The sequence below is a fragment of the Melitaea cinxia genome, chromosome 13 (assembly GCF_905220565.1).
Source record: "Melitaea cinxia chromosome 13, ilMelCinx1.1, whole genome shotgun sequence".
In the NCBI taxonomy this organism is placed as follows: Eukaryota; Metazoa; Arthropoda; class Insecta; order Lepidoptera; family Nymphalidae; genus Melitaea; species Melitaea cinxia.
In genome coordinates, this window is record NC_059406.1 from 1693738 (window position 1) to 1717394 (window position 23657).

A 23657-nucleotide genomic window follows, 5' to 3' on the forward strand; every position below is an offset into this window, starting at 1 on the left:
ACCTTTTTTCTTAAATTAACGCGGGTGAAACCGCGGGTATATCTAGTACTTTATTAGTAAATACGAGAATCGTTTAGGACACGATTTCACTTTACAGCTCTCAGATTTGAAATCTATGCTACTTCAATTTAAAGTTTGAGCCAGACAGCGCTCTAGAGTTTCAAAATGACAATCGCAGTAAATTTCTTTTTTATTTAAAGTACTAGCTGCCCGGACAGACTTCGTACTGTCTAAAATTAATAGCAGAAATTATTTTTTATTTTTTTTCAATTTTTTTTAAGTATAAAAACCTTCCGTGGGCCTTATGAAACATACAAAAAAAATAAATCAGCCGAATTGGTTGAGCCGTTCGCGAGTTAAGCGCTTAGCAACATTCATTTTTATTTATATAGATTTAAAGTGTGTTAGTTGTAGTCAAACTTATATAGAAACTAATATTTGTACAATCTATTTATTTATTTATTTATTTATATACAAGGGATGGTACACAGCACAGAAAAAATTATAAAACAAACAAGGATTAAATATAATCAAAAAGGCCAATTACGACCATCCATCCGTTTAAAATTTAAATTAACAAACGTGAAAAACAAAAAAAAGGAAACACAAAACCATTAACACGGTGAAAAAAAAAGAAGAAAAACAAACTTATTTCTATATTTAACCTATAAGTACCCATGGGAAGTATAAATTAAAAACAATATATATTTATATAATAAATTATATATTTATAAAATTATGTATTTATAATTTCATTCCGTTTCTCCAGCTTCCGTAGTGTTACAAAGTATTACGTTACAGTAACGAGGTCGATTTAAAACCGATTATCTCGTCTCTTACACGTTTCCGCACGTAACTAATAACTGTGTCGACTCTACGCCCGTCATATCTACATTAATATTATGCATATTATCTACTAGCTACGCCACGCGGCTTCACCCGCATAGTTTCCGATCCCGTGGGAATGTCGGGATAAAATGTAGCCTATGTGTTATTGTATATCTCCAGTTATCCACGTGCCAAGTTTCAATGAAATCGGTGCAATAGTTTTTGTGTGAAAAAGTAACAAACATACATATACACATACGTTTATGTTATGTTATGTTATTCTATATATAGAATGCCTGTTTCACCGGTTGAAGAAAAATTTATCCTGCATATAAGTTACGAATAGACTTTAACAGCAGGAGGTAGAGCATGCCATTATGATCTGTTTAGCCTCAATAGAGATACTACAACTTTTAGATTTAAAATTGCGAATAGAAATCTATAATATAAAAATGAGTCGCTGAATGTGTTGCTAAGCGCAAAACTCGAGAACGGTTGGACCGATTTCGCTTATTCTTTTTTTAAAATATTCCTTGAAGTACGAGGATGGTTCTTACGGAGAGAAAAATTCTTAAAAAAAAGAAAAAATTCCTGAAAAAGTCTAAAAACAACACTTTTCTATACTCCCATACAAAAGATTTGTGATAATACTTAAAAGTCAATTTGAACTTTAATACCATACGATAAAGTTTGTGTTAGGCGATACGAAGTTCGCCGGGTCAGCTAGTATGCAATAAATATAAATTAATAAATATTTACACAATAGGTACAATAAATATAGTGGGAAACGTCTTGACGACGACTTGACGACCGCTCTGTTGTAATGATGCATGTGTCGTTTCGGCGGTGCCTAAACACCGACGGTAACGGGTTCGATTTCCGCAAATATTTATTTCCGGTCTGCTTGTTAGTCCTTGTGGGTCTGCCTACCGTGCCTCAGAGAGCACGTTAAGCTGTCGGTCCCTATACTACTAGGCCGGTAAACAAGCGTATGTCTCACTTGATGGTAAGCGATTACCATAGCCTAGAGACGCCTGTCACACCAGAAGCATCGCTAGCGCGTTGCCGACCCAATTCCCAATCCCCCCAGGAGCTCTGGTCACCTAACTCACCAACAGGAACACAATACTGCTTGAAAACAGTATAATTTAGCTGTGATCTTCTGTAGTCGAGGTACTACCCCAGTCGGGCTGCGCCATATTTTGAGCAGGAAATTCCTGCTGTGCCCTACCTCAGTTAGTGTGTATAAAGTAACAATGTAATATATTTATAACTATAAATCTGTGCATTCGGAAGCTATAACAGTTACATAAAATACAAATTCTTGGCAAAAATACAATTTAATGTAAATACAGGAAACAAAAATATATTAAGAATACTTAGCTTCCGTATTCGTGGAGTTGAAATTTTATTTAGTTACAATATATGAATGTATCGATAGTTGATTTCCGCAAACAGTACTAGATTTGCGACTTCCGAAATTTACAAATTTGACTCGATTTTTGTTTTTGAATTAATGACTTGTTAATAAAAATCGTATTAATATTCTTAACATTATTTGAAAGATAAAACAGCATTGAATCAGCATGTGTTGAATTTCTCGCAAGATATCTGATCCTACTTATACGAGTACATACATATATTTTCAAAAAACGTCAAATTATCATAACTTTTGTTATTTCTACGATTGTTGAAGGGCCATGCCGATAGTTCCTTTAAATAATTGACCTATACCCTCCCTAACTAATGACATATGGGTCACAGTAACCGCCTTGTGCACTAACTGTTACAAATTTTGTTTCATTGGTTGAAAGTAAATGAAATGACATTTTAATTTACTGTCACAAAAATAGATAAAATATAACAAATTAAAATAAAAAAGTAAATACCTGACAGAAATTATAATATTAAGGTTGTGGATGTAATTTGTGACTAAATAAGATGTCTGATCTGACATGAGATCATGACCCCGTGCAGAGCTGGTTTTCAGACACACTCTCCTTAAGGTGTTGGCGGTAGCGGACTTTAAGATAATCTGAATATAGTGGTTAACGCTTATAATCCGTTCTTGTTTTTCATCTAAATCTGCTGCTTTCCAAATCGTGCTTACCTTTTATAGACAAGGTCCTCAAGAGGCTATTTATAGCAAACAGATTTTTTCAATCAAGTTCTAGTAGTAGTAGTGGTAGTAGTAGTAAGTAGTAGCACTTTAACTATTATTGACTCTACTACAAGAGTCAATAATAGTTAGAATAGTTCCAAGTGACATGAAACCCTACCGAAATACTCCATGTACCCAAAATTACCAACGATAAACGTTGTAAATATCCCGTTTCATATCTAAATGGACTTTGCAAGTTCAAAAAGCAACTATTAAACTAAAGCATACGATATACAATACTTGTTATTATTAAGAGAATAAATCATTTATTTATATTTTCATTTAACACGCAACTAAAGGTACCGTGGGAAAATGCATTGCAATCGCAGAATTACGTGCATCCGTAGGAGATTAGAATCATAAACTCGGTCGACGCGAATCGATTATAAATCGTTTTTACAACAAGACTACTTAACGAGTATCGAAAGACAATACTCAATATTAACAACATATAGCTCTCCTTATATAGCAGACATTATATATTATTATGTATTAATGTTCGGTTTGACTAATAAGTGTGCACTGTCTTGCTACAGACTATAATTGCGACATGTGTTATGTCAGTCATAATATCAGTGTTTGTCAATCTTTTTGCTTTTCAACAAGTTGCCTAAATCGTGCTCATGCAAAGATTAAGAGATTACTTCATAATGGTAAATTATGCAATTTGTATAAAATCTTCAAGCATAGATTCACAGCTTTCAATAGGGTCAAAAAGTACAGAAAAATTTTGCTAATGTCACTTAGAACAGAGAAGACACGAGGGAGATTGATCGGTGCGGTCGAGATTACCACCTCAATAAAGTTTTTAAGACCGCAGAAATAGTTGGTGTTTGGTAATAGATATAATGCTATAGTGACATTTCTTGTGGCTTTAAATATCTCTAATGGAATATTCTTTCTACATTGTGAGAATTAAAAACAAAAGAAAAAAAAAACTAATACTTTAATTGCGAAATACTATTTATTAATTTTGGTTTTATAGGTTTTAATGGTGGCAAAAGAGCATGGGTAGATGATTTTGGCAATGTTACGTGCATTGAATAATACACAAAGGATTTATCTGTAACAAATACAAATAAATAAATATCTACACAATACACACACGGTCGTCTGTTCCTAAAGTAAACAACTTAATGCTTGTGTTATAGGTAACAGCCGACTGGTATAGCTACATATTTTTTTTTTCGATAAACATACTTATAAATAATACATATATGAATATATAAATAAATACGTATATTACACCCAAACTCGGGGTGGGAATCGAACCCGCAACCCTCGGAGCAGAAAGCAGGGTCACTACAAACTGCGCCAGCGGGCTAGTCGACAAAATATTAATATTTTACACAATCTTAAAACGTTAACAAAAGTTTTTAATGAACGAATTTAGACATCAGTTAAAATTAAGCTTGTTCAAAGCTTCTTTTATTACATTTCACAAGTAGATCGAACTAAAGTGAATAATCATTTACAAACAAACACACTACATTACAAAACCTCACTGACACTATTATCCCTCCATTGTTCCTTACTTGCCTTGTAGCTGGCGTTTAACCTTTCACTAAAGGCTTAGATGTTATGAGCATATGAATCGAGACGGTTAAGAAGGATTTCCTCAAACCTATCATTGCATTAACGATCTCAACATAATGGAGCCAATTGCGATTCAAATGTATTCACAATAGACTCTTGATACGCAGCATCGGTACCTGCTAGTGCTGTTATTAAAATTTTGTTTTGTTTAAAAATTATTTTTAAATTTTTATTTTTAATGTTATAATAATTTTATTTTCGTTTTGTAAATTATGTTAAAATATTTTTTATTAATATTTTGTTTTATACAGAAATAAAAAAAATATAAACTACCAAGTACTGCTTTTAACAAAACTATAAACTGTCTAATATTATATTTTTTGTCTTTTATTGTATTTTTGCCGCACACAGATACTAAGGCGATTTGAACAAAACTTGGCACAAGCTATGACACACTACTTCTTATTCCGAAAATCAGTATATTTTCATTAGTAAAAATAATTAATGTCTAATAAGAATCATCAAAATCGGTAAACTCAGTGAAAAGTTATGCGGTATAATACAACGTAGGTCGACGACGAAATTGTCCAGTAATGCCCATTATTAGATATAACTCAAAAAGTACTTGTCAAATCTCAATTAAATTTTAAATGGTCCACTTGACACGCACCACCTTTCGATTTCAAAATCGATCCACCCAATCAAAAGTTCTGAGGTAACATACAGAAAATAATTGTGTTTGCTCGCAAACGAAAAAAAAAACCGACTTCAATTACATCGACGAGTAATATAACGTAGATAGACGAAAAAATAGTCAAGTAACTGCGCGTTATCAAAGATTACTCAAAAAGTAGTTATCAGATCTCAATAAAATTTATATGTGACCACATGACAAACATCAACTTTCGATTAAATTAAAAATTATTAAAATCGGTACACCCAGTAAAAAGTTATTGCGGATTTTCAAGAAGTTCCCTCGTTTTCTCTGGGATGCCATCATCAGATCCTGGTTTCCTTATCATGGTACTAAACTAAAGATATCTTCATTCCAACAAAAAAGGAATTATCAAAATCGGTACACCCAGTAAAAAGTTATTGCGGATTTTCAAGAGTTTCCCTCGATTTCTCTGGGATCCCATCATCAGATCCTGGTCTCCTTATCATGGTATTAAACTAGGGATATCCCCTTTCCAACAAAAAAAGAATTATCAAAATCGGTACATCCAGTAGAAAGTTATGCGGTATAATACAACGTAGGTCGACGAAAAAAGCGTCAAGTAAAAACGCATTATTAGATATAGCTCGAAAACTAGTTGTTAGATCTCAAATAAATTTAAATGGGACCAATTGGCACACACCACCTTTCGATTAAAAGAAAATTTGTCGAAATCGCTCCACCCAGTCAAAAGTTCTGATGTAACATACATAAAAAAAAATACAGTCGAATTGAGAACCTCCTCCTTTTTTGGAAGTCGGTTAAAAAATACAATCGAATTGAGAACCTCCTCCTTTTTTGAAAGTCGGTTAAAAATAAGAATATATAAATAAAGCTAGCTGTTATACATAAAGCTATTTCTTAGCATAAAACAAAAAATTCAAACCACTTTTTAACCGACTTCCAAAAAAGGAGGAGGTTCTCAATTCGACTGTATTTTTTTTTTTTTTTTTATGTATGTTACATCAGAACTTTTGACCGTGTGGACCGATTTTGACAAATTTTGTTTTAATCGAAAGGTGGTGTGTGCCAATTGGTCCCATTTAAATTTATTTGAGATCTAACAACTACTTTTCGAGTTATATCTAATAATGCGTTTTTACTTGACGCTTTTTTCGTCGACCTACGTTGTATTATACCGCATAACTTTCTACTGGATGTACCGATTTTGATAATTCTTTTTTTGTTGGAAAGGGGATATCCCTAGTTTGGTACCGTGATAAGGAAACCAGGATCTGATGATGGGATCCTAGAGAAATCGAGGGAAACTCTCGAAAATTTGCAATAACTTTTTACTGGGTGTACCGATTTTGATAATTTTTAATTTAATCGAAAGCTGATGTTTATCATGTGGTCACATATAAATTTTATCGAGATCTGATAACTACTTTTTGAGTAATCTTTGATAACGCGTAGTTGCTTGACTATTTTATCGTCGATCTACGTTGTATTACTCATCGATGTAATTGAAGTCGGTTTTTTTTTCGTTTGTGAGCAAACACAATTATATCGTCTACTTATTTGTATGTAAGTCAATTAATCTATTACAAAAAGCGTAAAAATTAGATTTCCAGTATTGTTTGAATACCGCTCATTTGTAAACGGTTACACGGTTATGCTAATGCATGTATTACCATATTAATACATTGTTACTGATTACGTAACTGACTCGTATTTTATTAATTAAAACAATGATATATGGAACATCGTTTTAACAAACAATTAAACATTACATTGAACATTTAACGAGTTGAAATATCTACAAGTTATATAAATAAACGTGTTTCCTCGCAAACGATAAAAAAAACGACTTCAATTACATCGACCTGTAATGCAACGAAAGTAGACGAAAAAATAGTCAAGTAAATACGCGTTATTAGGGATAACTCAAAAAATATTTGCCAGATCTCGATTAAACTATGAGACAAGCACCAGCCTTCGTTTATGGTCCACTTGACACGCACCACCTTTCGATATCAAAATCGGTCCACCCAGTAAAAATTTCTGAGGTAACATACAGAAAAAAGAACTGTCGCATTGATAACCTCCTCCTTTTTTTCTTGAAGTCGTTTTAAAACTATATGAAAATCAAGTTTAATGACTACAAGTTTATGTGTAACTTAATTAAAATGATGATTTAAATAAGAAACTCACGTGTCTCTTCGAGCTTATGTGGTTATATAAAATAATTTATAATTCAAGAATATAAACCATTAGTAATCACCTACTTACTGCGTTCTTTTATTATGGTGCACATGTGTAACATCGTGCTTATGGAAATGTTTTTATTAGACGCCGATGCATTTAATTAGTTGTAATTATTTCATATACATGTGTATTGGATGTTTATATAATTGTGTTTACTCGCAAACGAAAAAAAACCGACTTCAATTACATCGACAAATAATGTATAAATAAATCAATAAATTATGTACAAAATCGGACTATAATTTATGGGGTTTGGGGGAGACCCCCGACAACTATTATCGTGTAAACCCCGTGTTACGGAAATATCATGGTAAATTTTGAGCTTAAATTTTTAAATCGATCACTAATTTTGAGGTTAGGGGAGAGGGCGTGAAGGGGGATTTTTGCGTGATGATATACAGCCTATAGCCTTCCTCGATAAATGGGCTATCTAACACTGAAAGAATTTTTCAAATCGACCAGTAAGTTCCTGATTATGTTGAAGATTAGCGCGTTCAAACAAACAAACAAACTTTTCAGGTTTATAATATTAGTATAGATAAATATTCGATTGATTCCTGTTGTGTTTATTCTCGAAACTACTAAAAACTATGAAGGCTGCCATAAAAAAACTCGTATTTATACGTCTTATTTATTGTTCACTGTCTACAAATAAATTTAGAACTGGTTATCTTAGAAACAAAAAAAAATATCTTACCGTTTCTTCCAAGAACTTATTTTTGGCAGACAAAAAATTACGTAAAAACTAGGAGTATTCTTAATTAATAACGAAATACATCACAAGTTTAGTCAAAAAAAAATACCGTCTTATTCATGCTTATTAATTTGTTCTAAGTATTTTGTATTGTTAAACTTCAGTGTATATATATATATATATATATATATATATATATATATATATATATATATATATATATATATATATATATATATATATATATATATATATATATATATATATATATGTACCTATACCTAAATAAATAGCGATATTGGCGAACTCGGTTTAGCTATTTTGTTTTCTTTTTGTGAATATCAACTGAGCCCCAGTACTATAGCAGGAAATTTCCTGCAAAAAAATAATAGAGCAGCCCGACTGGAGTACCTCGACCTTACAGATGGTCAAAGTTAATATTGCTGTGTTCAAGCAGTGTTGTGTTCCTGTTGGTGAATAAGGTGACCAGACCTCGTGGGAGGAATTGGGGATAGGGTCGGCAACGCGCTTACGATGTTTCTGGTGTTGCAGACGTCTATAAGCTACGGTAATCGCTTACCATCAGGTGAGCCGTACGCTTGTTTGCCGACTTAGTTATATAAAAAAAGGAATTAACCGGATTTTATTTTAATAGAAAAAGAATTATTATTTAAGTAGATGCAGTCGCTCTGAAGTTATGTGCGTATAAATTTTGGTAATTTATTTATATTTATATAGATAGATATAATAAGAATGAGTTATTGTTTCATCTCTCTTACTATTTCAATTCGTAATTATATATTTGAAATCTGAAATAGACACTAACAATAAGAAATGTTATAGATTTCATTTTGAATCTTAACCTTGTACAAAACAATTGATGAGACAATGAGGCGGAACCATCCGACCATTTTTATTATCTCGCAACGCCTGACAAGGGCGACAGTTCGATTAAAAAAAACGAGTGCTTTAGACCACACGACTGAAGTAAAACTTACGAAACGTAACTCTCTCTCTATCTTCACTAACTTATATCTCCCTCTCAACTTCCGTTCGCCTCGCCCGATCACACTTTTCGTAACGCTATTGTCACGTATTCACCGGCTAACTCACCAAGTCATACGTGCATAAAGAAGTTTTACTTCAAAAAGCTTAAAGAATTTGCTAACAAGCATTAACGTTAGGGATTATTGCGTTGATTTTTCAAGTAATTGTCGCCTCGCCTTACTTGTAATTAGATTTTTTTAATAACTTATTTGATTGAATTGAATTAAAGCGTAAACTAAAGGACGCAATAGAAGCGACGAACGCTAATTAACTCCTTAGAATACGGATTACTCCACCGAACAAAAAGCGGTTGAAACATGAAGCGTTTGTTAAATATTTTTATACGTTTTTGAAATATTACTTCGCTTTCACTGATATTTGATAGGTACAGCTTATTTAACAATTTTCGATAGATGAATTTAATTATATATCAAAACGTCTTAATTAGCCAAAGCATAGTAGGTACTTATTATTCTGTAAACGCCAAACATGAGTCTAATGAAGGTTTCTTTTATTAAGCTAAATGAATCTTGAGAAAAAATTTTAAAAAAAATCAATAAATTATTGTTTTTAATTTTCTATATGAGCGTCTGCCGAATGATTACCTGGAACGTATTAGCGATAAGACTGCCTTGATCATCAGCATCTGAAATAACTTGATAGTTATAAATGTTATTTTTCTCTTTTTAACCGACTTCCAAAAAAGGAGGAGGTTATCAATTCGACTATATATATATTTTTTTTATGTATGTTACTTCAGAACTTTTGACTGAGTGGAGCGATTTCGATGAATTTTCTTTTAATCGAAAGGTAGTGTGTGTCATTTGGTCCCATTTAAATATATTTGAGATCTAACAACTACTTTTCAAATTATATATAATAATGCGTTTTTACTTGACGCTTTTTTCGTCGATCTACGTTGTTTTATACCGCATAACTTTCTACTGGATGTACCGATTTTGATAATTCTTTTTTTGTTGGAAAGGGGATATCTCTAGTTTGGTACCATGATAAGGAAACCAGGATCTGATGATGGGATCCTAGAGAAATCGAGGGAAACTCTCGAAAATCCGAAATAACTTTTTACTGGGTGTACCGATTTTGATAATTTTTAATTTAATCGAAAGCTGATGTTTATCATGTCACATATAAAAATTTTATCGATATCTGATAACTACTTTTTGAGTAATCTTTGATAACGCGTAGTTATTTGACTATTTTTTCGTCGATCTACGTTGTATTATTCGTCGATGTAATTGAAGTCGGTTTTTTTTTTCGTTTGCGAGCAAACACAATTATGTATTGTTTGTGTTAATGTACAAAAAGTTCAAAAACTTAAATACAGTACGGAACTACATGTGTGATTCCAATCGTTCTTGGATGATTTTTTTTTCGCCATAAGAACAGTATGAAACGCATGTAACCTCGACGCGCTGCTCAGCCAAGTCTGAAGCGCGGACCCATAGCGCTCATTGTAACGGGGCTGGGACCAAACTGCGGAACAGTGCTATTTATTTCATTACGGACATAAATGATATTACTTATTGATTTTATCTTTTAATTTTCAGTAGCTATGTGCCAGTAGCATTGTTAAGTTTAAAATAGTAAGAATAAGTATTAATATTTGACAAGGATGAAGAGACATTACAGAAAAATTGATTAATTAATTGGATCAGCCTCTAACATCCCATTTCTGGGCAAAGGCCTCTCTCTCCACATCAAAAAGAAGCTTAATATACAACGTTTGTGGATAAAGCTTATCCTGCACATAAAAGTAACAGATAACGATTAACGATCTCTATAAAGTCATTATAAACAATTTAGTCCAAATCGAAATTAAGTTATGTTGGTTTTCATGACAAATAAAAACTGTAGTTTGGATATTTATGCTTGAATTGTGTTCCTACGTAGCATTTTACCAGTAATATAAAAATAAGAAATTTTGTTACAATAATTTATTTAAATATAAAAAAACCGTGTAGTTTCGTGGGACACCAGACAAGAACTAAGTTCCTTATTATAAAATATTAATTTCAAGTTATATTTAAGGTATGAAGAAAATAATTATTACATACATTTTTTATCATCATTTTTTTATTGATAAAAATCAAAAAACTACTTTACAAAATTATTTTATTTACAATGATTTATAAAAATATATAATAATTTTCGAATGATATAATAATAATAGCAAACTGCAATAATAATAACAGTCATCACTAGACTATACATTAGACACTGTATAGCCATCATACATGACTATACATAAGAAATCTTACGCTTTTATTTACGGACGTTTTTTACCGGCTAGGGTACCCCTCGGCAACGTCCCATAAGAAACTTCGTCCTAATAGAGATTGTCACTGCTATGAACAAAATATTGTATATATGGATATTCTAAGCAGCTCTTACTTAGAGTTATTTTTAATCAACGTACTGGCTAAAGGGTAATTTATTACAGCTATTAATTACTAAATAACTTCTATACTTTACAATCTTAAGACATCATTAAACTATAAACTACACTCGGCTTATAAAATGAAATGTCTGCAAGTTACAATAAATCTTAAGTATTAATTATTGTAGATAATTAAGAAAAACGTAACTGTTTGACATTGATAATAAATAACGCAAATATAACTAACATAGTTATATTTTAGTATTAACTGTTGTGCTGTATCATCATATTGATGTGTGTTCATTCCACATAATGTCATTTATTTACACAATTATTTTTATCGTTTATCACTTGTTTCTCTCAATTTTCTTGCTGATTTGATTGTATGTTATATATCCTATTATTTGATATGTATTAAGGACTTTACTGTATTAACGTAGTGGCACCAATCGTCGACACTTTAAGGAGATAGTGGACTTCTTTATAAAATTAAAGGTCACTTAGTCATCTTTAAACCAAAAGTAACGATTGAGTATGGTAAGGTATATTCTTGATATAAGAATAGGATGTAATATTTTTATTAACTATATCCTGATTAGAAAAAAATCCTAAAAATGGAAAAAGTGTATAAATCTCCAATCATCGACACCGAATCTCCAGTAATCGACAGTTACCAATTACCGACTCATTCGCGGCCTCCTTAGTGGGTCGTTAAAATAAAATTAACAGTTTAATAAGTATTCATTTATTGTCCATAGTATAATGTCCATATTTTTAACCGACTTCAAAAAAGGAGGAGGTTACTCAATTCGACCGTATATATATATACATATTTTTTTTGTTTTTTTTTATGTATGTTCGGGGATAACTCCGTCGTTTATGAACCGATTTTGATAATTCTTTTTTTTTTGTTGGAAAAGAGATATCCCTAGTTTGGTGCCATGATAAGGAAAGCAGGATCTGATGATGGGATCCCAGAGAAATCGGGGGAAACTCTCGAAAATCCCCATAATTTTTACTGGGTGTACCGATTTTAATGATTTTTAATTTAATCGAAAGCCGATGTTTATCATGTGGTCACATTTAAATTTCATCGAGATCTGATTACGACTTTTTGAGTAATCTTTGATAATGCGTATTTACTTGACTAATTTTTCGTCTACCTACGTTGTATTACTTGTCGATATAATTGAAGTCGGCTTTTCTTCGTTTGCCTGCAAACACAATTATTCTTTCTGAAGTGTATTAATCATAAAAATGCGCAGATTACACACTTACAGACTTATGTAAATTATAATAAAAAGGGTCAATATAATTAACAAACAATTATCAAAAACTTTCATCATCATCATTTCAGCCTATTGCAGTCTACTGCTGGGCATATGCCTCCACAAGTTCGCGCCAAAAATGGTATGCGACTGCAATCTTTTCGCCATTTTTTTTACAGCTTCTAAGGTTTTTTCTAACTGGTTGGGAGTATAATTTTTTCTCGGAACCATCTGTAAGAACCAATCATCGACACATTATTTCCCAATAATCGACACTTGTCGATTACTGGTCTCTCGACTTTGTTTAGTTTACTTCAAATATCTACCAAATACGCAAAGTAAGAAGAACTATATTCGCTTGTCAAATGAAAAATGTTTTCAAAAAATTATTATCGACCCGTGTCGATTATTGGTAAAAGTCAGTTTATGAAAACCAGTGATCGACACCAACATTATACTAATATCAAAATAACCTTAAACTTTCGTTAGAACAAAAACCGATCGTATAGTTCTTATAATAACCCGTGAAAAACATAAAATCCAAATATGTTAGACTACATTAGTATAATTAATAAAAAAATGTACTCACTTCCTTAAGGATTTCACTAAGAAATGTTGTAATTTTCACCGGTACTCCAGGCGCAATCAGTTGTGACACCGTCATTTTCAAAAAAAAAGACGGATATCGCTCAAAAGTCACTGGGAGCCAATCAAAAGTGTGCTATCTATGGTACAGTTTTGCTATATGAAGAAATCGTTTTCCTACTCTTATTTGATTGAATCAAAATATAAAGTGTCGGTTATTGGGTCTTGTCGGTCATTGGTGCCACTACGGTATGTGTTTATAAAAATGTAAAAATATATATGTTGTTAATATAATAAATAAAACTTTATTTTCTATTTACTTTGTAATAAATACTTTTACGTTGGTATTTTAATTAATTACTTTCTTCTGTGAAGTTTAATAATAAATAATATATATATAATATTAGCAAAAGCTAGAAAATTAAAAGGGAATATTCTATAATCTGTAGAATAGCAGTGAAAATACTACCAATAAGCTAAATTAATTTTCCTAATAAATGTGACTGAAAAAAAAACTGAACTGAATAAACCCGTAAATGTGCCACTGGTTGGCAAGGAGCCTCATCTCCCTATAAGAGAGTGACTAATTCTTAATCCATTGCAGCTCATTGGCTTTGTGGATAATTTCCTCACTATGAGTAGCAATCGTAATCAGATGTTTTCACTATAACATACGCGACCGTGGCTTCACGTGCTCTCTGACGAGATCCACAAGGATATTTGCTATAACAAATATATTCATCGAGAAATAGTAGCACACGCGACCACCGGAGGTGAGGCGCCTACTCGCCTCATTAGGACGATTAATTTAATACGCCTATCGCACGGTAAATTTATTTAAGAATTATTTTGACATTCATTTATCACAACTTTTTAACAAACGTATGGTTATTATAACTATAACAACGTTTTGAATTTAAAATATAAAAACACAATAAATTTACACAGTTTAATGAATTGTATATCAATGCCAGTTTTATATTTTTATTTTTATTACTGTCTACAAGCACTAAGATAAATCGATGTCAACAGAGCTAATCTAGTACGAGTAAATTAATATAAGTTTCACTTTAACACGTTTAAAACAACTAACTTCGATCTTCCTTAATGCAAACACCAAGATGCTCTAACATAATTGTCTGTAGCCAAAAATCTTCCTCATCATCATATCATACTTTCCAGTTACAATTCTGACACTCTCTTTTCGAAGTAAAACTTCTTTACGCGCGCTTAACTTGGGAAGTGAGCTGGTGAATGCGTAACGAGAGCGTTACGATTGTGATCGGACGAGGCGAACGGATGTTGAGAAGGAGAAGTTAATGAAGATAGAAAGAGAGAGAGTTACGTTTGGTAAGTTTTACTTCAGTCGTTTTTTTATATTGTTAGTATTTTAATTCATAATTACATTGTTGGACCAATTTAAGAAAATCCAATATTGACAAAATGTGTACGTACTAAATATTGAACAATTCATGTACGAAGCAAAACGGAAACTAAACAAATGTTTAATGTAAGTGTTTTTAATGCAATATTTTCCCGTCGTCCATTTAAATATTTTTAAATCGTTAACTAGTCGAAGTATTACAGAACGAGATGACTGGGAGAGATTCAAACGACACAACGATTGCTGATTACCATTTATGTTGCATAAATATTGACGTTTCTGTATTTTAACATCTCGACCTTTTTTTCTGGGTTTTTAGCATCGAAACTAGAATTTCTTTCTTTACTTTTTTTTCACTTGAACTACGTTATCTCTTTCGTCACTACATATAACAATAAATATTTAAATATGTATTACATTATGTTTATTTTTACTTTGCTTGAGTAATTAATCTTTGTAGACAACGAAAGGTTCACTTTTAGCCTTCGGAAAATTCGAAAGTAAAATAACGTCCAATATTACATTGTTTTTATAAGATATTCAAATTCACAAAAAGGCTTATTATATCTTATAGTTCAAAGTAAAAAAATAATAATCCATTGAATTTTATAATGGAGTGAAAATAGTCAACCAAAACTCTATTAGTAGTTGTCTTGCGGTTGTCCCGCTTGGAATCCCATTGGGAATTTTAGGATAAAAAGTAGCATATAAGTACCTACTTGTTATTCTGAACCTACGAAATCATTAGATTCGATTGGTTCCCCAAAATACGTAAAAAAATAAGATGTAATCTTAGTTACAAATTGTCGCGTTCTTAATATTTACCTAATTTATGAACGTGAATTATTTATAATACATACATAATTATAAAGTTTACAAATTTATAATTTTGTTATAACGATTTTTTAATTAAGATTGTGGACGTTAAAGCGCATAACATTTGTAAATATTATTTTAGTAATTGATTTACGTAGGTAACATGGATATTTTTTTATTATTATTATTAAAAATTTACTTTAAAAAAAAATTAATGAAAACTTCTTATAATTTTATAGTTATAAATACACAAGTACTTATTGTATATCTAAATAATTTATTAGCTAAGCGATGATAAAAGAAATTGATAAAAAGAGATTAATTTTACAAATCCCATGAATAATATTATCACTGACAAGGGGATTAAATGAAATATTTCTGAACAACTATTATAATACATAATATTATTTTTGGATAGTTATGTTAACAATTTCAAATTAATTCAAAACAATTTAACAACAGCGACCGGCGTTGATGCCCACAAAAACAATATTTCAAATAAAGTCTCTTTCAGTGTTTGAAACACGTTTGTTTTATATTAAATCAAGTAGAAAAATATAAAATTCTCGGAAACAAGACGCTCGCTTATAAACGAACGAGATAAACAGCAAACGTGCTTAAAAATCAAATTAAAAATCTTATTTACCTGTATCTCACATCCGGAATGACAAACCTACAAATATATATTATATATAATAATTAACACGTACACAAAAGCACTTCGAAACTACGGATCACAATAAAAGTTGACGCACCACTTTTCGTATATAGAACGTGATTTGCGCGGGATATTTTTATAACTTCTTTGATAGATACGTACAACGAGAACGAGGCGCGCAAGCCGACTGGCGAGTGAACTGGTTTTGACCACTAGACGGGCTAGCTTTGTAGCTCTCATGATTTTCATTGAGATAATTGCGTTAAACGGATCGCTATTTAGAAGACGGAGTTACAGTCCAATAGAACAGTGCACATTTTTCACATATCACGCTCATACAAAAAGATAATTTAGTAGGTAACTAGGTACCTACTGGTATGGTTAAATAGGCAACAGCGAGTCTACGTTTAAAGTTTACATACAATATATTTATTTTACTAGTTTAGTTCGTATTGTAACGTTTACAAAAATAATAACAAGAAGCAACGTCTAATTATATGGCCTAATAATCATTTTACTTTTAAATGTTAAACGCCGGCGATTGCGGGTTCGATTCCCGCTCGGGATGGATATTTATATTTGTGCAAATATTTCTGTCTGGTTGTCTGTCCGTGTAGGTCGGAGAGCACCATAAGCAGTCGATCACGGTTGTTATCATAGAAACCTGCTAGCGATCGTTAGTAATAGTAGGGAATATGACCGCCAACGCCGACCCACAGTAGAGTAGCAAGGTGGTTTAAGCTTAGACCCTTCTCCTAGAACGAGTAAGAAGCCTATGCCCAGCAGTGGAATGTTACAAGCAGAATCAATCAATCAATCATAAGATTTTTTTCACGATTTTCTTGTTGACATTGTATTTGGAGCATGTTTATTAAAAAAATTTACTACTTATAGGCACCTAGCTAGAATATATTTCATAGATGTTTATTTTTTTTAACTTCAGCATTGCTTCATATCTATACATATTATAATAAAATGGTAGGAAAGTCAAAACTGTACATTAAATATTTTTTTAAAAGAATATTTGGGGTGTGATCTACAATCGATACCGAAGCCAAAAATATCGTTTTTAGAATTTTTGTCTGTTTGTCTGTATGTATGTCCGGGATAAACTCAAAAATGTACTGCATGGATTTACTTCAAATTTGGCTAATATAGGCTACAAATTATCACGCTATCACCTACGGGGAACGAGCAGTGAACCTTTATTTCTTCAACGCATTCTGTAACAACGTGTAATCAAACGACGCATATTTGAATGTTGTTGTTATTATGTTAATAACCATGCTATAAGCTAGCTTCTCCCCTCTCTTACCGTGGGTATCGTAAGAGGCGACTAAGAGATAAGTTCACAGTTCCACTACCACCTTGGAACTTAAAAAGCCGACCGATGGCGGGATAACCATCCAACTGCTGGCTTTGAAATACACAGGCCGAAGACGGGCAGCAGTGTCTTCGGTGCGACAAAGCCAGCCCTGCGGTGACCAACCCGCCTGCCCAGCGTGGTGACTATGGGCAAAACACATGAGTTTACGCCATTTTTTGGCACGAACTTTTGGAGGCCTATATGTCCAGCAGTGGACTGTAATAGGCTGAAATGATGATGATGATGATGATGATGATGATGATGAAGCTAGCTTCATATTATAAATAAAGACATTCTGTAGTATATTTAGTATCAGCAATGCACCCATGCGAAGCCGAGGCGAGTTGCTAGTTTAAAAATACAGACAGACAGAAAGATATTTCTATGACAATAATACTTGTTATTTCATGTTTATTAGTTTCTATAAATATAATTTTCAAAAATTTTGATTTCAATAAATTTGGTAAGTGTTAGTGTCCGTTTCTTTTTAACCGACTTCCAAAAAAGGAGGAGGAAGTATTCCATTCGACAGCATTTTTTAACCGACTTCCAAAAAAGGAGGAGGTTCTCAATTCGACTGTATTTTTTTTTATGTTTGTTACATCAGAACTTTTGACCGTGTGGACCGATTTCGACAAATTTTATTTTAATCGAAAGGTGGTGTGTGCCAATTGGTCCCATTTTAATTTATTTGAGATCTAACAACTACTTTTCGAGTTATATCTAATAATGCGTTTTTACTTGACGCTTTTTTCGTCGACCTACGTTGTATTATACCGCATAACTTTCTACTGGATGTACCGATTTTGATAATTCTTTTTTTGTTGGAAAGGAGATATCCCTAGTTTAGTACCATGATAAGGAAACCAGGATCTGATGATGGGATTCCAGAAAAATCGAGGGAACTTCTTGAAAATCCGCAATAACTTTTTACTGGGTGTACCGATTTTGATAATTTTTAATTTAATCGATAGCTGATGTTTGTCACGTGATCACATATAAATTTTATTGAGATCTGATAACTCCTTTTTGAGTAATCTTTGATAACGCGTAGTTACTTGACTATTTTTGCGTCGATCTACGTTGTATCACTCGTCGATGTAATTGAAGTCGGTTTTTTTTCGTTTGCGAGTAAACACAATTATTTAATGTATGTTACTTCAGAACTTTTGACTGGGTGGACTGATATCGACAAAAAAAATTTTAATCGAAAGGTGGTGTATGTCATTTGGTCCTATTTAAATTTATTTGAGATCTAACAACTACTTTTCGAGTTTTATCTTATAGTGCGTTTTTACTTGACTATTTTTTTGTCGACTTACGTTGTATTAATAGATATGCACCGCATAACTTTTTACTGGGTGTACCGATTTTGATGATTTTTAATTTAATCGAAAGCTAGTGTTTATCATGTGGTCACATTTAAATTTCATCGAGATCTGATAACAACTTTGTGAGTAATCTTTGATAACGCGTATATACTTAACTATTTTTTCATCTACCTACGTTGTATTACTTGTCGATGTAATTGAAGTCGGTTTTTTTCGTTTGCGAGCAAGTACAATTATTTATTTTTATTATTACATCGCTTCAGCCTGTAATATCCCACTACTGAGCATAGGCCTCTTTCCCCATGTAGGAGAAGGATCAGAGCTTAATCCACCACGCTGCTCCAATGCGGGTTGGTGGATGTATTCCCTACTATGAGTAACGATCGCTATGAGCTATATATGATAACAACCGGGACCGACGGCTTAACGTGCTCTCCGAGGCACGGTGGGGAGACCCACAAGAACTGCACAAACACCCAGACCACGGCAAACACCTGTATGGCCAATACAAATGTTTGTCATGTGCGGGGATCGAACCCGCAACCGCCAGCGCAACAGGCACAATCCATGGCTGTGAACGTTGCGCCAACGCGGCGTCATCATTATTACATGTGTAGACATTATTATTACTATTGTTAATTCATAATCCCGAGTAGAAAAAAGGTCAGGCTCAACCAGATCATGTATCTGGACCGGATCAGGACAGTATAAGGCATGCCTGATCCGGCAAGTTCTATCAGGACCAGGTCCGGTCCAGACAAGGATTGCCTGATATAAAATATAATCAAGTATGGTAAGGCGTACTGGATCAGGACCAGGTCCGGTCCAGACAATGATAGCCTGATGTAAAATATAATCAAGTATGGTAAGGCGTACTGGATCAGGACCAGGTCCAGTCCAGACAAGGATAGCCTGATGTAAAATATAATCAAGTATGGTAAGGCATACTGGATTAGGACCCGGTCCGTTCCAGACAAGGATAGCCTGATGTAAAATATATATTATCATCATAAATTTAATATTTTGTTTCCCTATAACTGTATCGTCGTGTTGTTGACCTGTTCTTACTTAAATCAACCATCTAATCACCGTGACATTTTCCTAACAATCGCGATTACATTAAGAATTATGTAACTTAAACTGAAGACAAACACTGATGCAACTTAATGCAACGCGAAATCATAATTATGCAGTTATTTTTTCTGCAACGAATGCTATTTTCTTATATAAATAGTCTTTGCACGTAATCATCCGCTAATACAGGCTTGTTCTGCTTATCAAAAGGGGACTCTGGAGACATGTATATTCAATTATGTATGTATGAAAGTTGACTATTATGTAAATTTAAGAGAACCAAATTTGTAATTGTAACACTAATAAATATAAATTCGGGTTAGTCTAATCCCTTTTTTAGCTAGATTCACCAAACCATTTCAAAAGATAAAAGAACTCTGTCATGAGAATTAATAAATTGTGTTTCTCCCGCTTGTATAAAATTAGATGATTTGATTACCGCATTTTCTACCATTATCAACAATTAATAAACAAGTTTTAAACGAATCAAAAAAGTATGACGTTTTATTTCAAAGATGAGAATAGGATGATAGAATGTCAGAGAAATAGAAAAAACTCCAAAAAATAACGCATATTTACGAACGTGTACGTTTTTCTATGTGTACATCAACGTATGTAGTTTCTAGGCTTTTTTTAGTTACCTCCTCCGTAAAAAATAGAGATGTTCGGCGGCCACCGATGGCTGCAAAATCAAGAGGATCTGAAACGCTTTGTCGACCCTATTCTCGCTTTCACACAGGACTTCCTCGGAAAGTCTGGCCTCACTTCCCAAGGGACATAACAGACACATGTAGACTTATCATTATTTCTATTCCTTGCAAAAATAAGATAAAAACCTGTCAAACATTTATTTTTAATCATTTTTGTTTCAAATTACATTCATTCATGAATGGCTTCTAACAGTGCCAAAATTTTTATTTCACAAAGTTCTATCTACGGTCTTTTAAGCAGGTCTTGCAACAACAGTAGTGGGGGTACGTCGGCTTAGTGGTTGCGTTTTTGTTTTAATTTTACGGCCGCCAAAACCGATGATAAGTGACGAATGTTTTATTTTAAAATATAACCAATTACAATGAAACGTCACTTACGTGACGTGCGCAGTGCGCAGCACACCACGTGACCGCACACATCGATAGCACGAACGAAAAGTTATGACACTATCGTACTAATCTCTCACCAATGAAATTAAGCTCTGTTGCATGACCTGCATATAAGATCGTGGTCATAACTATCTTTACAGATTAAATAAAATATAATCATAATTAATCTAATAGAAAAATGTGTTGGGAAAGTAAATAATAACTCAGAAAAATATTTCATCATTTATTCATCAAGTTAAGTTTTTAAAGTACAAAAGTACTATCGATACAAAGTGTGTTTAGTAAATTTAACTAAAAACGTTTTTAATAAATAAATTACGAGATAAAACAGAATTAGTTAACTTAATTAATGTCATTCGAATCATCAGGTACGATAATAATAGTGTCATTTTTCGTTTAGGAGAAAAATTTAATAAAAATGTACCTAAAAGACGCCAATCACGTATCTAGAATAACTAATGGTCTGCGGTGTTTAGAGATTATTGTATTTTAACTGTAAAATTTGATACAGTAATCGTATACAATAATAACAATAAAAATTTTGTAGTTTTTGTAATAATACTTTTGCGACAACTCTTGTAATATTCGTTTTAATAATTTAATATTATTTATTTATAACACAATTAAATTGTATTTCATTAAGTGAAAGCTAGTCTGATTTATTGAAGTTATGATTTTAATACATAAACAAAATTTACATTAAATAACAGTTCACTAACTTACGAGATTCATTCAGATTAAAACTTCAAAATGAAAGAATACTTTACAATAATTTAAATTAATGGTCAATTTTAAAACTATAAAATCATGTGTACACAGAACTAAGACTACAGCAGTAATGTGATGTCTGAGAATTGAATATCATATAATACACATATAAGAAGATTTTTACGATATAATGTTAATTTAACTATTTGATACCGTTTTACAACTACGCAGTTTTATAAATACACTTTTTCAAAATTTATTTTTTAAATTTCAATTTTTTTTTTTTTTTTATAAAAAAAAAGAAATAAATCATACTAAGACTACACAATCGCAACACAAATATGCCAAAATCAATGTATCAATTTTAGACTACAATGGAATTAAAAGCAAAACGCACACGAAAATAAATTAGCGTGTCTGTGAGGTGTCACATCATTTTTCAAAAAAAAAAACCGCATAATCTAAGATATTATACAATAATAATTAATGATTGTGACCGACTTAAATACTTGTTACAACAAAATTGTGAATTATCTTTAGATAATGTTAGAGAGCCGTTTATGTTTGATTATTAGGAAAATTAACTCAAAATTGTCTATGTTACACTAAATTATATTATATAATTACTGATAAAATTACTGTTAGTAAAACTAATAACTAAAGATTTCGTTATAATACTAAAATGTTAAACATTTTCATCACATATAAAATGTTTCATTAACTTTATGGACTTATTCATATAATATGGACAAAAAGCGGTGCTAACATAAAGCTTCCCACAAACTAACGCGTTTTATAAACCATATTATAGCGCTGAATATTTATACAATTTACTATACTAATTAAATGAATGTTCGATTCCTAACTGCGTTCCTTCAAATGTAGGGTTATTGCGTCATATGGTCATAGGTGTCATTGCGTGATCACGATACACGTAAAAAAAAATCCTAGCCCTTGTTTTAATTTCACTTTATTTATTTTACTTAATACGAGCTACTCTGGTAACGTACTTCTGCATAACCGTCTAATACTATCTGTCTTAGCCCGATTAAGTGAAATGTTAATATTAACTGTCGTATAAAAACTAAACAAACGCATATGGAATTATTTTTCTCGCGGAAAAAAATTTTTTCATCATAAATTGTTATAGTTGTGATTACGCACTCACTAAAGGTATCATGCGGAACGAGTCTATCGAAGTAGCTCGTCTATTTAAATAAAATCGTATTTAAAAATGGCCTAGGATTTTTTTTCACGCGGAACGCGATCTATTACACCTACAGAACCCCCATTTGAAGGAACGCAGTTAGGAGTCGAACACCTTATATATAAAAAATTAAAACAGTTAATCTATGGAAAGTTTTATTTCTTACATATGGGTGAGATTTAGTAAAATTAATTATAATTATCATACAAAAAATATATCACACATTCAAAGAGTTCACACGCACACAGACACATGCATACGAATTTCAAAACATTACAAAAAATACTTTTTGCGTCGATATTATTCTATTAGGATTTCATCAACACCCTTAATTGTAATGTTCATTACAATTTTATTCCACTTCATTTTTTTATATTCAAATTAGACATCATGAAAATTTAACATATTATGATGCCACTTTTAACGTTTTCGCTGTTCTGCACCACAAAAATGTCTCAATATAAGACAATCTAGTGCTTAATCGTGAAACGAAGTCTCTTTATTATCTTAACGACGCAAGAAATAATATGTAGTAGGACGAATTATAAATTCCTATAAAAACCTTAAACATCT